We start from the raw sequence: 15,309 nt of genomic DNA, 5'->3' as shown, positions 1-15,309 counted from the left end.
GAATGGAGCGGGACGTAGCCCAGTGGTAAAGCACTTGCTTGATGCACAGTTGGTTTGGGATCGATCCCCATCGGTGGGCCCATTGGGCTATTTCTTGCTCCAGCCAGTGCACCACCACTGGTACCTCAAAGGCCGTGGTATGTGCTATCCTGTCTATGGTATGGTGCATATAAAAGATCCCTTGCTGCTAATCGAAAAGAGTAGCCCATGAAGTGGCAACAGCGGGTTTGTGTGGTCCTTAACCATATGTCTAATGCCATATAACCGTAAATAAAATGTGTTGAATGCGTTGTTAAATATAAAGTTTTTTCCTTCCTTCAATATCCAGAATAGTTTGCCTTAGGCTCAGATAGATATTTGAGAACATAAATCATGTTTCGCATTGCTGTGTTCAGTTAAAATGAAAGTTTTGCCTAATCTTTATATAACATAAGAATTTGAGACACTCAATCATGTTGAAACTGCAATGAACTGAACATGAACTCATTTAATATTTGGTATTTACAATTCCAGAGGAATCGATGAAGACAAGTGTTAAGAGTTCATTTTGGTCAGGTTTTGCAAATAATTAAAGCTGCCTTATTTGCTCACAATTCAAGAATAGCGGAAGTGGAGGGTGTCCAATAAAGGATTATCAAATAATAAGATACTATTCCAGAAACTATTACACCAACATGCATCCTTTCTGTGGGATGGTGCATATAAAAGATCTCTAATTACTAATGGAAATATGTAGCAGGTTTCCTCTCTAAGACTATATATATATATTTGGCATATATATATATATATATATATATATATATATATGCCAAAATTACCAAGGGCCAGCAGGTGTTTAAGCATTGTAAATGTACAGTGAAATTCCTCTAAACTGGACACCCTTGGGACCAAAACAAAAGTCTGGTTTTAAGAGGGTTTTTTGAAAAGGGATTCTGTAAAATGTCCGGTTTTGAGGGAATTCCGGTTTACAGAGGGTCTGGTCTTGAGAGGTTTCACTGTATATAGTTTTACATGTGTGGAAGACATAAACAGACTTTTTAAATTCCATGCCAAATGTTTGACATCCAATAACCGATGATAATTAATAAACCAATGTGTTCCAATGGTGTTAAGCAAAACAAACTATAACTTTTACTACCCTGTTTTGTTTAACACTAGGTAGTGTACCGCAAGTATTTTGTAGGTATTGTTATTCATATGGGGTGAGACGTAGCCCAGTGCTAAAGCACTTGCTTGATGCGCAGTCGGTCTGGGATCGATCCCCATCGGTGGACCCATTGAGCTATTTCTCGTTCCAACCAGTACACCACAATTGGTATATTAAAGGCTGTGATATGTGCTATCCTGTCTTTGGGATGGTGCATATAAAAGATCCTTTGCTACTAATGAAAAAAGGTAGCGGGTTTCCAAATGTTTGACATCCAATAGCCGATGATTAAAAATCAATGTGCTCTAGTGGTGTCGTTAAACAAAACAAACTTTTTTTGTTGTTGTTGTTATCCATATGGTTATATAGTATATGGTTAATATTCATAACATGTGCTATAATCAGTAGTCAGATGCACAACTTTGTCATTGTGGAACGGCCTCGGTGGCACAGTGGTTAGCCATCGGACTACAGGCTGGTAGGTACAGGGTTCGCAGCCCGGCTCCAACCCAGAGCGAGTTCTTAAGGGCTCAGTGGGTAGGTGTAAGGCCACTACACCCTCTTTTCTCTCACTAACCAACTAACCAACTAACAGCTAACCCACTGTCCTGGACAGACAGCCCAGATAGCTGAGGTGTGTGTCCAGAACAGCGTGCTTGAACCTTAATTGGATATAAGCACGAAAATGAGTTGAAATGAAATGTCATTGTGGCTGGGCTGCCTATAGTAGCTCGCTATAATGACTCTTACTGATATTGGTTCTTCATTATGTCACTATTGAATCATTCTTCATGCTGGCAATGCTCACAAGGAAGGAAATGTTTTATTTAACGACGCACTCAGCACATTGTATTTTATGGTTTTATGGCATCAGACATATGGTTAAGGACCACACGGATATTGAGAGAGGAAACCCGCTGTCACCACTTCATGGTCTTCTCTTTTTCGATTGGCAGCAAGGGATCTTTTATATGCACCATCCCACAGACAGGGTAGTACATACCACTGCCTTTAATATACCAGTCGTGGTGCACTGGCTGAAACAACAAATAGCCCAATGGGCCCACCGACAGGGATCGATCCCAGATCGACCTCGCATCAAGCTGGTGCTTTACCACTGGGCTATATTCAGCCCCTACTCACAAGATGACATGGTTATCATTATATTAACCAATGTTACTCCAATATACAGTAAGTTCTGACTGAAAATCAACATTTGGCCAATTTACTGATGCAATCATGGTTGTTGAATTCATATCCTTGTTGTGTTGCAAGTATCTGAAAGGTGTTTTAATCTATTCTCATTGAATTAACCTTGGTCTGAGAGGTCATAACATGATTTTTGTAAATGACATCATATATTTCCTTGTCTTAATTCAGTAGATGTTGTTAACCATAATTTTGTTGGTAGAAATTGATTCATTTTTCTTCCATGATACGTGTGATAATAAAAAGAATACTATACTCATTCCAGTACATATTACAACTCATGTTTTTTCAATTGTGATGTATGATTGAACACACTCATAATATAAATGGCATCTTTCAGGAACTCATTTAGTATTCTTTATTTATTGTTGATTTATTTCAAAGCTTATTTAAAATTAACGGTTAATGATCAAGATCAAGGTCATGAGAACACCAGATTGATTAGATTTTTAAGATCAGCAGATCTAAACCAGGTCAGCACTTGAGTTGAGGGGTGTCACAAACAAGTACATGTACACCTTCTGTCTCAAACTTGATGAGTCTAGTGTTTCTCTGAGACATAGCAATTTGACTCAAGGAAAGCATTGAATGGCAGATCCCAATTTGTCTGTGGAGGGATAATTGAGTGATTTCAGTCTGTTTGCTCCATTATTGTCACAAACGTCTACAGGAAGAGTTAGACATAATTTGGGATGGCGGAACAGGTTGAGAAGATCTTGTTTGTAAAGGCCACTATTTCTGTGAATAGAGCTGTCTGCTGCATTGCTGAAACCATCTTGAGGCAAGGCCTGATTATTCCGCGGACATTTCCGACCCAAACAATATGTTATTTCTTTGATATGATTGCCGACAAGTTGATTGCCCACTTGAGAGAGTAGCCAAACAAGATGTATTGAGCATGCTGATCCCGGTCGTATGTGTATTGGACAGATTTTGTTCAGCTCCAGTGAAGTTTCCCTGGTGGTTCTATACCATTATGTGATGTTGGCCCTCACTGTTAAATGAATTTGCCAGGCACAGATCTGTAAATGAACTTGACAATTACAGATCTAGATCCTTTGATATATTAAATTAAAATGTCTTAATGTTTAATGATATGTATAAATACATCTTGTAGAATGGGATCTAGCTCAGATGGTAGAGCGTCACCTGAGATGCTCAGTTGGTAGAGCACTGGACTCTCGCACTGAGAGTCCATGGTTCGAATCCCCTCAGTGGAGGTTGATTTTTCTGTTACAGTATCATAGGATCAAACTACTTCAGGGAATCCATTCTTTAATTGGGTCTTTTTCTGTTCCAACCAATGCCCCATGACTGGTATATCAAAGGCCATGGTATGTGATATCCTGTCTGGGAAAGTACATATAAAAGATCCTTAATATTGCTGCTAATGGAAAATTTGCAAAATGTTTGACATTCAGTAGCTGATGATTCATAAATAAATGTGCAAACAAACTTTAAATACATGTAGTTGGTGAAACAAGTTTTAAAACAAGAATTAAACAAATTATTAAGTTGTAGATCTTTAAATGGTTTGGCTATTATAGATAATTTTATATTGAAGATAATTAAATGTTGTAATGGCATAAAATTATGTTTAACTAGACACATTTTAAAGCAAAATACTATTCTAATTAATAAGTTAATTTTCCTTACTATAACAATGTTAATAATGTCAGCATAATAGCAATGTTACAGTTATATAAATATTTCTTTCCTTTCCTTACCAAACAGTTAAAACATTGAGATTAAATTATAACTGAATTTTGTACATTATGAAATTTAAAAAAACATTCAATCAATAGGATGGAAATAATGTCCGTGGGGTAAAATAAGTTGATAGTACTGATGAGTTAAAAAGTGGCAATGTCAGCATAAAAAATACTGTTCATACTAAGAAATCAACGGTTGGTTAGGTAGAAATGGATTCAGAATATTGGTGAAAAATGGTGAAAAATAAAATTGGCTGTGCAGACGTTAGGGTCAGTAAGTTAAAAATAGGGTTCTATATTACACAAATAAATTTGGTTGGGCAGACAGTAAGATCAGTCGTTACAAATGAAGGTAAGATGGGTTATGATCACACTAGCCATTTGACTTACCAAGCCCCATGCATGTAATAAAAAATGGATCACTTAAAAGGGTCAGTCCTGAGTTTACGACCATTGTAAAATGTTTCTGACCAATAGAGCCTTTTCAATGACATAACATACTAATTAAATACATTTTCTTATTTAAAATATCAGTGTCTGTATTTACAAGGTGTTTGTCCTAATGCTTGTAGTAGCCCAAACCGGATTTTACATCCCAATACTTTCGCACATACGAAAAAATATATATCACAAATTAAAGTAAAAACTGAGTGCTACAAACAGACACTGGTATTCTAAACAAGAAAATGTATTTAGTATGAAATAGTAGTCACCAACATCTTACAATGGCTGCAAACTCAGGACAGTCCCTTTAAGAAGTTAGGCCATGAACAGGGTCAGTAGAGAAAGAATATTGGGTAAGTAGGTTTCAAATGGGAGGTCAGATGGGTTATGGTAACATTAGTGATTTGACTTACTAAGCCCCAAAATGCCCCATGCGTTTAATGAAAAATGGATTACTTAAGAAGTTAGGTCATCAACAGGGTCAGAAGAGTAAGAATATTGGGTTAGTAGGTTTGAAATGAAGGTCAGATGGGTTATTGTAACACTATAGTGATTTGTCTTGTTGTATAGGCCTAGTGTAATGAAAAACGGATCACTTATGAAGTTTAATTTAGCAGAATTGCCGCTTACCACTGTAATTCAATCTGATCCCCAAAAGACTTTTCCTTGCAGCCATGGCTATCTCTTGGTCCAGGAGTCTGACCAGGCTTGGATTGTTAACTGGGATGTCTTAAGTTTATAGATGTGTTCACGAGCCCATGCAGCTAATAGCATTATGGATTATCGTCTTGGGATGTTGGCCACGCCAGTGTAATGGAGCTTCCAGCAGAAGACACCCCAAACTCTAATAAATAGCATTAAACCAGAGAACACTTTGTTACTAGTGGCTGTGTGGTGTGTAATGGTTCTTTAGATTGTCTATAAGGAGTGAGGAATAGTAGGAGTGGTGTCCTGGAACAAGGTTTTTCCTATTTCCAACCCTTTTAAAAATGTTGGTAGTACATGTGTATATTAACAGAGAACTGTTTTTACTTGTGGCTGGTGTGTAATCTTTCTTAAAATTGAGGTTTAGTGAGATGTTTTGTCTACAAGGGATGAGAAATCATAAGATTGGTGTCCTGGAATTATTTGTTTTTTGTTCCAACCCTTTTTTTAAATTTTGGTGGTATATTAATAGATAATTAATAGAGAACAATATTTACTAGTGGCTGGTGTGTGATCTTTCTTAAAATTGAGGTTTAGTGAAATTATGTCTGTAAGGAATGAGATGTTGTAGAGTTGGTGTCTTGGAAAAAGTTGTATTCCTATTCCAACCCTTTTTAAAATCTTATTTGTATATTAAAGAATATGGTACATGTTTGTATGTACTAGCTATAATTAATAGAGAATACTAATCACTGGTGTGTAGTTTTTCTTAAATTGAGGTTTGATTTGGCTATTGGGACATGAAATGTCTTGTCTGTTAAGTGAAAAATTGTAAGATTTGAAAACTTTTCTTTTTCTTGTTCCAATTTAAGAAAATGTATATTATTTGTATTTTAAAGGATGTGATATGTTTGTAATGTTACAAATACAATTAAATTGGAGAACATTTTGTTAGATATCCTGTATTTTGTTAAATTAATGTTAATTAACTTCATGAGCAGTATGAATATCTAAAGAATTGTAAGATTGCTTCCACTGGAATGGACATTGAATTTTTCTCATGATCTCAAATCAATATTAGTGGTATATGCATTCTTCTGCATTCGTGTTCATGTTTGTGTGTATGTATGCATACATACTTGCATGTGTGTTTGAAAATAAATGGTATATTGCTCTACTTAGCTGCATTAAACCAGAGATCATCTTACATGTATTATAAGTTGCCATACGTGTATCTTAGATTTATGTTTGACTTTTTAATGAGGAGAGGAGAACAGTTATAAGAGAGACCCCTACAAAAGAATTAATGGATGTGTCCCCTCTTGTACATCGCAGGTATGTCAAAGATCAAGGCACATGTACATGTAGATGTACTACCTAGTACATCTACAGTTAAAGTTAAGGTTTGTGTTTTGGTTTAAAAACAACACTAGAGCACATTGGCTATTGGATGTCAAACAATTTGGTAATTGTGACACATAGTCTTCAGAGAAAACCTAGCTACCTTTTTCTATTAGGGGAACTGCTACTACATACATGCATATCTACAGACTGAAGTGAATCTGAATATGAAAGAACTGATGTAAATAAAAATGAGTTACCGACTGAAGCAACAGTGACTTGTGTTGTATTCTCTTGGTAATATTAGATGGTATATTAATTAATTTATCATTCATTTCATTAGTGAATCAAGAGATTGAGAAAGATTTCATCTGGGTTTGATGTCTGCTTGATTACACTGATATTGTGTTATTAATTAGAGTGGTATTACTGGTAATTAATTAACGTTATGTATGATGTTCATGCTGTAAACCAGGAGTTGATCAGCGTGGGCAGAAACAGGAACAGACAAGAATAGGGACAAGAAGACAGATAGGGACAACTAGAGGCAAGATGATGGGTAGAAATAGGGGAAAGAAGAGGTAGAAATAGGGGAAAGAAGAGAGATACGAACTGCTGGAAGCAGAATGAAGGGCAGAACTAGGAGAAGAAGAAAACTTAATTTCATTAAATAACAGGGGAAGATGGGTAACAGATAGGAGCAAGAAGAAAATTAAGGTGCACTTAGACTAAGGGCAAGTTGAGGGAAAGAATAGGAGAAAATATAGAGGCAAAAAGAGGGCAGCTACATGTATAGGGGAAAGAAAAGATTTGGTAAAAAAATTGCAAGAAGATATAAAGGAATGGAAAAAGAATAGGGATAACATTAATGTAGGATTAATGGTAGAAAGAGATATGTAGGAACGGGCAATATGAAGGGGAAAATATGGGGAAAAGAGGTAGGATTGGGACAGGTCAAATAAGGGCCTGAAGAGAGGTAGGACTGGGGCAGGTCAAATAAGAGACAGAAGATAGGTAGGACTAGGGGCAGGTCAAATAAGAGACAGAAGATAGGTAAGACTAGGGGCAGGTCAAATAAGAGACAGAAGATAGGTAGGACTAGGGTCAGATCAAATAGACAGATAATAGGTAGGATTGGGACAGGTCAAATAAGGGCCTAAAGAAAGGTAGGACTGGGGCAGGTCAAATAAAGAGACAGAAGATAGGTAGGACTAGGGGCAGATCAAATAAGGGACAGATGATAGATAGGATTGGGACAGATCAAATAAGGGCCTAAAGAAAGGTAGGACTGGGGCAGGTCAAATAAGAGACAGAAGATAGGTAGGACTAGGGGCAGATCAAATAAGGGACAGATGATAGATAGGATTGGGACAGGTCAAATAAGGGCCTAAAGAAAGGTAGGACTGGGGCAGGTCAAATAAGAGGCAGAAGATAGGTAGGACTAGGGACAGATCAAATAAGGGACAGAAGATAGGTAGGACTGGGGCAGGTCAAATAAGGGACAGAAGAGAGTTAGAAATAGGGATCAAGGGGTGAGCAAAGTGAGATTCAGGAATATGGAAATAATAAAAGGAGGAATATGAATAGGGAAAAGAAAAAAAGACAGGAATAGGTATCATTTGAATAGAAGAAAGCATGAAATAGAGGAATCGACAATCAGCATAGCAGCTAGAAGTGTCTGATAAATACTGTTGCCGTATTCAGGCTCCAAGCAATGATGTCTTGAACAGGCAGTATGAAATAATGAATAAGTACTGACAGGAGAACACCTACAAATCATGGATATCTTCATGATATCAGAGGTTGAAAAAGAAACAAAAATATTTTAAATCCCCCCCCCCCCCCCCCCAACAGATTTCAGATTTATGTATTTTGCATATTTTGATTTTATAATTTTTGATGAGCAAAAAGCATGTCAGATTTTGTGATATTCAAAACAGGTTTCTTGCAGTTTCTTTTGCTTTTTAATGAGCATCTTATCAGACGGGCTTTTTTTGTCTTCAGTGTCTTTGATGCTTTCATGGACTAATCAGCCATCTAGACATATACTTGTGCAAATGTATTGATTTTTCTACACTATGGGTTTTGTATTAAAACGTGCACCACAGCCATAATGCAGGTACATTAAGCCTCTTACAGCTGAGCTCCTAATACCATGCACATGCTGATTTTAGGTCAGTGCATGTGGGAAATGTCCTTGTATTGGTGTTTACCAGTAGGAATTTCAGGACCCATGCACTCAGATCTTTGAAATAATGACTGTGATTTATCTTCTAAGTGGTATATCGGTGTCTCTGCTACTGGCACTGTATATTCAGACATGTATATATAAGAGTTCATTTTCAAAACACAATATACACCAAATTTTTTAATTTTGGAGTTAGCTGTGAAGGTATACTGATGTTAATATAACTCACCAATTCAACAACCTCACATATCCTCAAAATGCATTCTATGGCCATTAAACAGAATGTTGAACGATGCTTCGTGAGATATACATGTTTATTACCCATATGGGCTCAAATATATGGGGTAATATTTTTTCGATCTCTGCACAGTGTGCAGATTGCTTCTACAGTCACTGATTGGCTGGCTTAAAAAGACGAGATTTGATTGGCAATTACATACTGCCGGGACTACTTTTTGTTCATTCATGATTCCATTCATCGGTCAAACTATTACTACGAACTTCAAATATTTTTTTACGATACGAACATTTACATAATTAAAAATCAAGATATATGTACAAATGTTTAAAAATGTTTTTATTTTATTGTTTTGACTGGTTTTTTTTGGAACTATTCTTTGGTGGATACTGTTGGGTGTGCACCGGTAATGGTGCGTATGAATATATTGTTATGGCTGGTAGAGCTTGTTAGTTGTTACAGCAGCGAGAACGTAAATATACTTTTAAAATCGTTAAAGATTGACAATGGGTAATAAAGAGAATAACTAATGAGCTATGAGGAATTACGGATTATCTGTCCCTCGTGAATTAATGCTGTAAAACCCTCGCCAGAGGCTCGGGTTTACAACATTAATTCACTCGGGACAGATAATCCGTAATTCCTCGTAGCTCATTAGTTATTCTCTAAGTATCTTTTTATTACCCATATGGGGTCAGATATACGGGGTAATATTTTTTCAATCTCTGCACAGTGTGCAGATTGCTCTACAGCCACTGATTGGCTGGCTTAAAAATGGCAACGTTTGGTTGGTTGCTTTGCCATAGCCGGAACTTCACTTTCATTCACATAATGTTTCCATTCATGAGTCAGATTACACATACGTAATACGATCTACAAAGATTTACAAAAACAAATGGACTCATTTGTTTCGTAAACATGAAATAGTATGAAAAGCAGCGGCTTTAGTAATATATAAAAATAATTATTTTCAAATGCAAATACAGTTGTATTATTTTGTACTATAAACATTTGGCTGTAAAAAGAATGTCGTTATGCTACAGTTATGATGTCACTTACATTACATCATGTAATGTGCGTAAGATTATATGACGTAATGGCTGATGGCTTTGTTGTAGACTGCAGAGGAATTGTTACCTTAAAAATCAGTTAAAATTGACAATGGGTAATAAAGAGAATAACCAACTCGCTACGAGGAGTTATGAATTATCTGTCCCTCGTGAATGAATGTTGTAAACCCGAGCCTTTGGGACAGATAATTCATAATTCCTCATAGCTCATTAGCTATTCTCTAAGTCATATTGCAACAAAATCAAGTTTTTCTTAAAATAATGTAAATGAATATATCGTGTTTTTGGAAATGAATTCTTCATATACTCCCTCACTGGCTGGCTGTCTGTCTGTCTCCTGTGCTCTTCCTTTTTTATAATTCTCTCTCTCACTCTTTCCTATTTCGATCTGTTTGCGATATTCTCCCTGCCTCTCCTCCCCCTCTCTTTCTCTCTCTCTCTCTCTCTCTCTCTCTCTCTCTCTCTCTCTCTCTCTGTCTCTGTCTCTGTCTCTCTGTCTCTCTGTGTGTCTCTCTGTCTGTCTCTGTGTCTCTGTCTCTGTCTCTCTCTCTCTCTCTCTCTCTCTCTCTCTCTCTCTCTCTCTCTCTCTGTCTGTCTGTCTGTCTGTCTGTCTGTCTGTCTGTGTGTATCTCTGTGTCCGTGTCCGTGTCCATGTCCGTGTCCATGTCCATGTCTTTATTTGTATATGTGTATGTTGAGTAATGTTAGTATAAAGTGCTGCCTCTCATCAATCCTCCCAGTTCGGACAGCCCAACATTGACAATATATAGCAAGCTCAAATCTACCAATTTTTAGTAAAGGAGACCTGAGACATTAATGCAGTGCCATTTCAGTGGCAATTATAACATGATTCCTCACCTAATACAATGAAGGCAATGTTTTATTTAATTACACACTCAACACATTTTATTTACGGTTATGTGGTGTTGAACATATGGTTAACGACCACAGAGAGAGAGAGAGGAAATATGCTGTCACCACTTCATGGGCTACTCTTTTTGATTAGCAGCAAAGGATCTTTTATATGCACCATCCCACAGACAGGATAGTACATACCATGGCCTTTGTTAGACCAGTTGTGGAGCACTGGCTGGAATGAGAAATACTCCAATGGGCCCACCGACGAGCACTTAATACAAAGACAAATTATAATTACATGATTAAACGTAAAGGGAAACTTATGACCCCCACCACCACCCACCTAACTCTACTTTAATGTACAGGTACCATAGTTAGATTAACATTACATACAAATATCTTCTTTACTGTGTCGTCGATAAATCAGAAAGAAATTCTTAACACTTCATTTATGGCACAGACTGACAGTGATGGTGGCTTTTCAAATGTTTTTTCACTTCCATAAATATGTTGGTGTTCCCGTTTGATCACTCGAGGTGATATATTCCCTATTCATTCCCCTGTCCCTGGCCGTTGCGCCTTTTGTATGTTTGACAGCCCTCGCAGTCTCGCTTGGCAAGAAATTTTGCCATTTCTCAACACTATTGATTTTTTTTCTCTCCAATTTCAATGCCGTGCCACTTCACTTTCACAAATTTGATGTTCTAAAAGTTTTCATGACAAAACTGTTCTCGGTTAAAGTGCATGCTCCGAGAAGTTCAATCTTTATGTGTTTGTGGTGGATTTCTTTAGTACCGGGTAATTTGGGGTTTTTGGGGGGTGGGGTGGGGGGAGTGGTTATTAAAAAAAACTTACATTATAAATAGAGTTCCATGTCTGAACTGTGCAATCCACTATAATTTAGTTTCATTCTAATATATTTGCAAGACAGAGGTTAAGTATATGACAGGTCTGATACATTGTAGAAAGATGATTTTCAGTTTCTTAAGGATAAAATAATTTTTACAAAATTGATATGACATATTGCAAACATTACCTTTTTTAACTTCATGCATACTGTACTGCAGCTTTAGAAAACAAAATTCATCAGATTTTATTTTGTAATGGTTAATTTCTGCATTTGCCATCACATAGACTATTACTATTATTCCTGATTATTGATTATTCCTGATTAAGTTTATTTATTCATCCATCCATCCATCCATCCATCCATCCATCTATTTGCTACATGTACCATTGTTTTAGATATACCAGTCATTCATCATTTTAGGCCTAGTAGTGATCTATGTATGTAAGTAACTCCATTTCATTTCCAGTGGGCCCATTGGGCTATTTCTCGTTCCAGCCAGTGCACCACAACTGGTATATCAAAGGCCATGGTATGTGTTATCCTGTCTGTGGGATGGTGCATATAAAAGATCCCTTGCTGCTAATCAAAAAGAGTAGCTCATGAAGTGGCGACAGCGGGTTTCCTCTTTCAATATCTGTGTGGTCCTTGACCATATGTCCGACGCCGATATAACCGTAAATGAAATGTTTTGAGTGCATCGTTAAATAAAACATTTCCTTCCTTCCTTCCATTTGATTTCAACTTATTTTCTTACTTATATTTAGGTTCAAACACGCTGTCCTGGGCTGTCTGTCCAGGACAGTCAGTTAGATGTTAGTGGTTAGTGGTTAGTAAGAGAGAAGAGGGTGTTACTGTAGTGGTCTTACACCTACCCATTGGTCGTTAAAACTCGCTCTGGGTGGGAGCCAGTACCAGGCTGTGAACTCTGTACCTACCAGCCTTGTGTCTGATGGCTTAGCCATGACACCACCGAAGCCGGTCTCTATTAAAGGCTTGGTAATTCGCTTTGTAGAGTGGTGTCCCCTGACACTGCAGGATCCTCATACTGGAGTCCCTTGATGGCCATTTGTTTTGCTAATTAGGTAAAGTCCCCCAGGATGAAGTCTTTTATCATTGCATGCAGCCCTCATTCATGGTGAAGATTGACCCTTGAGCGGAAGATCTCACTGCTACCATCCGCTAACTAGCTCAGCTGTAATCCTTGTTGTAATAGGAAAGGACTGAATGAATGGATGAATGACCAAATGGACAGATGGATGAAATGAATGAATGAATGAATGAATAAATGAATGAGTCAGTCCATGATGAATGAATAAGACACTCAGTCCATGAATGAATAAATGAAAGTGAGTGCATGGATGAATGAATGTTTAACAACACTCCAGGACACGTGCATGCACACATACATACATACACACACAAACACACACACGTACACACACACATACATACACACACCCACACCCACTCACACACACATGCATGCATGCATGCACACGCACATATTAGCTATTGGATATCAAACAAAGCTGAATATATGAAAATGACAAGTCAAAGAAGGAATATTTGTTCTGGTATACTGTAGGTTATGACCAATTTTTTAAGTTGAACAATTCCAATCATTTTGTTTTTACTGTTAAATCCCTTGACAGACACATTACAAATTGTTGATGAGTATCAATGTTATCAGTGTTGTTGTTTTTACTGTTAAATCCCTTGACAGACACATTCAAATTGTTGATGAGTATCAATGTTATCAGTGTTGTTGTTTTTACTGTTAAATCCCTTGACGGACACATTCAAATTGTTGATGAGTATCAATGTTATCTGTGTTGTTGTTTTTACTGTTAAATCCCTTGACAGACACATTACAAATTGTTGATGAGTATCAATGTTATCTGTGTTGTTGTTTTTACTGTTAAATCCCTTGACAGCCACATTACAAATTGTTGATGAGTATCAATGTTATCTGTGTTGTTCATTCAAATCACTGTTCTCATTATACTGATACATGCATTTTTACTTTAGTTATCAAATAACTTGACCCAACTGATCACTTAACAGGACAAATAACTCAGCAGCAGTTTTCTACTATAACCAAACATGAAAGTCAGGAATTAATTGCTGTTACTTTGTACAGAAACAAAACATGTAAATCTTCAACAAAATATGCTTTCCCCTAGAATTTGTTGACAGCAAAATGCCAATATCATGTTCATTGATACATTTTGTAACCTCCCAGTAACCAAAGCAACCACTATTTTGATGCCTGCAGATATCCTACAAACAGAAGTATACATAGTTTATATATTACCATCTTGCCCATCTCCATCTTTGTTCCTATGTTGTCTTCAAGACATCTTTAGGCAGATAAAAGAACAAACCAATTATGTCTGGAGGAAGCATTAAAACCATTCCTCTGCTGCCTTGAACTGCCAGCAGTATATTTCTCAATGAACTGGCCTATAATTAACCCCATTAGGTATCACTGGAGGGCAGACATAACACCCTAACAAAATAATATTTGCATGATCCTGGCCACTTCTCAGTTTTGATGGAAATGTATTTTGACAAATAGGATTAGAGGGAGATTACTCTAGAGTGCTGTATAGAGAGATTATAGAGTGGCCTTGTTTGAGACTAGAATATTTAGATCAAGACCTTTTATTTGTACTAAAAATAATATCATGTTGTTGTATACATGTGTGGATATTGGGATTTTTTTAATGGGATGGTGGCCCATATAACTTTAATGTAATATATTACAGTTCTGATAAACAAGACTTCTCTCCTTAAACATGGACAGGCAAAGTTAATTAGCCTACTTGACTGAAAATGGGCTAAGTGGTTCCTGCATGGGCCCCATGGGATTCCACCTAAATCTATATCTGGTTAGTGTTAAACAGATCTAATTTGAAGATGTGAGTAACATACAAAATATATTAATTAAGTTTTAGTCATTTCATATATGACACACATGCCACAGGCACAGGTAGTAATTTTATGTCCTTTTATTATGGCTGTTGTAAAACTGACTACAAGGGGAGGTGGGAAGTACTGTAATTATTATTTGTACATGTGATGGTTAGTGGTTAGCGAGAGAGAAGGTTTCTTACACATCCCTTGGTGAGAACACCATGTGTTATTTTTTATAACACATAGTAGTTGTTTACACACATATGTGTGTTAACAATTTCAAGACATATGTCTGAATGGCTGCTCCAAGGTGATAACTACAGTGTATGTCACCAATGCCATACGTCCAATAAAAAACAGCATGGTGGAAATCGATTACACTGTGATGTATAGTTAACCTGGAAATCATGTGTCTGTGATGTGTAAGGCAGCTACAAGTACAAAGGGTTGTAAATATCTTTTAGTCGATAAAGATGTTAAAATTTGCTTAAAACCTGATTTTTAAGGATATGTAAGAAATAGAATAATACATTTGTGTCCATTAGATACCATTTATCTCACAACTCATTGTTTAAAAATGTATCAAACTCGCTTTCGCTCATTTAAGATACATTTTAAAACAACTCGGTGTGAAATAAATAGTATCTAATGGCCACTCTTGTATTATTCCCTATGTAGTGGTCTTACACCT

General features: G+C 36.8%; 1 protein-coding gene across 1 annotated transcript in view; it reads left to right on the top strand.

Moving 5' to 3' along the window:
- LOC121381690 (potassium voltage-gated channel subfamily H member 2-like) overlaps positions 1–15,309 on the top strand; it is a 178,228-nt gene that overhangs the window by 105,930 nt on the left and 56,989 nt on the right. The gene's annotated exons all lie outside the window — the stretch shown is intronic.

The sequence above is a fragment of the Gigantopelta aegis genome, chromosome 9, assembly GCF_016097555.1.
Source record: "Gigantopelta aegis isolate Gae_Host chromosome 9, Gae_host_genome, whole genome shotgun sequence".
Lineage (NCBI taxonomy): Eukaryota > Metazoa > Mollusca > Gastropoda > Neomphalida > Peltospiridae > Gigantopelta > Gigantopelta aegis.
The sequence above is the reverse complement of the archived record's forward strand: the minus strand, read 5'-3'. Positions and strand labels throughout refer to the sequence as shown.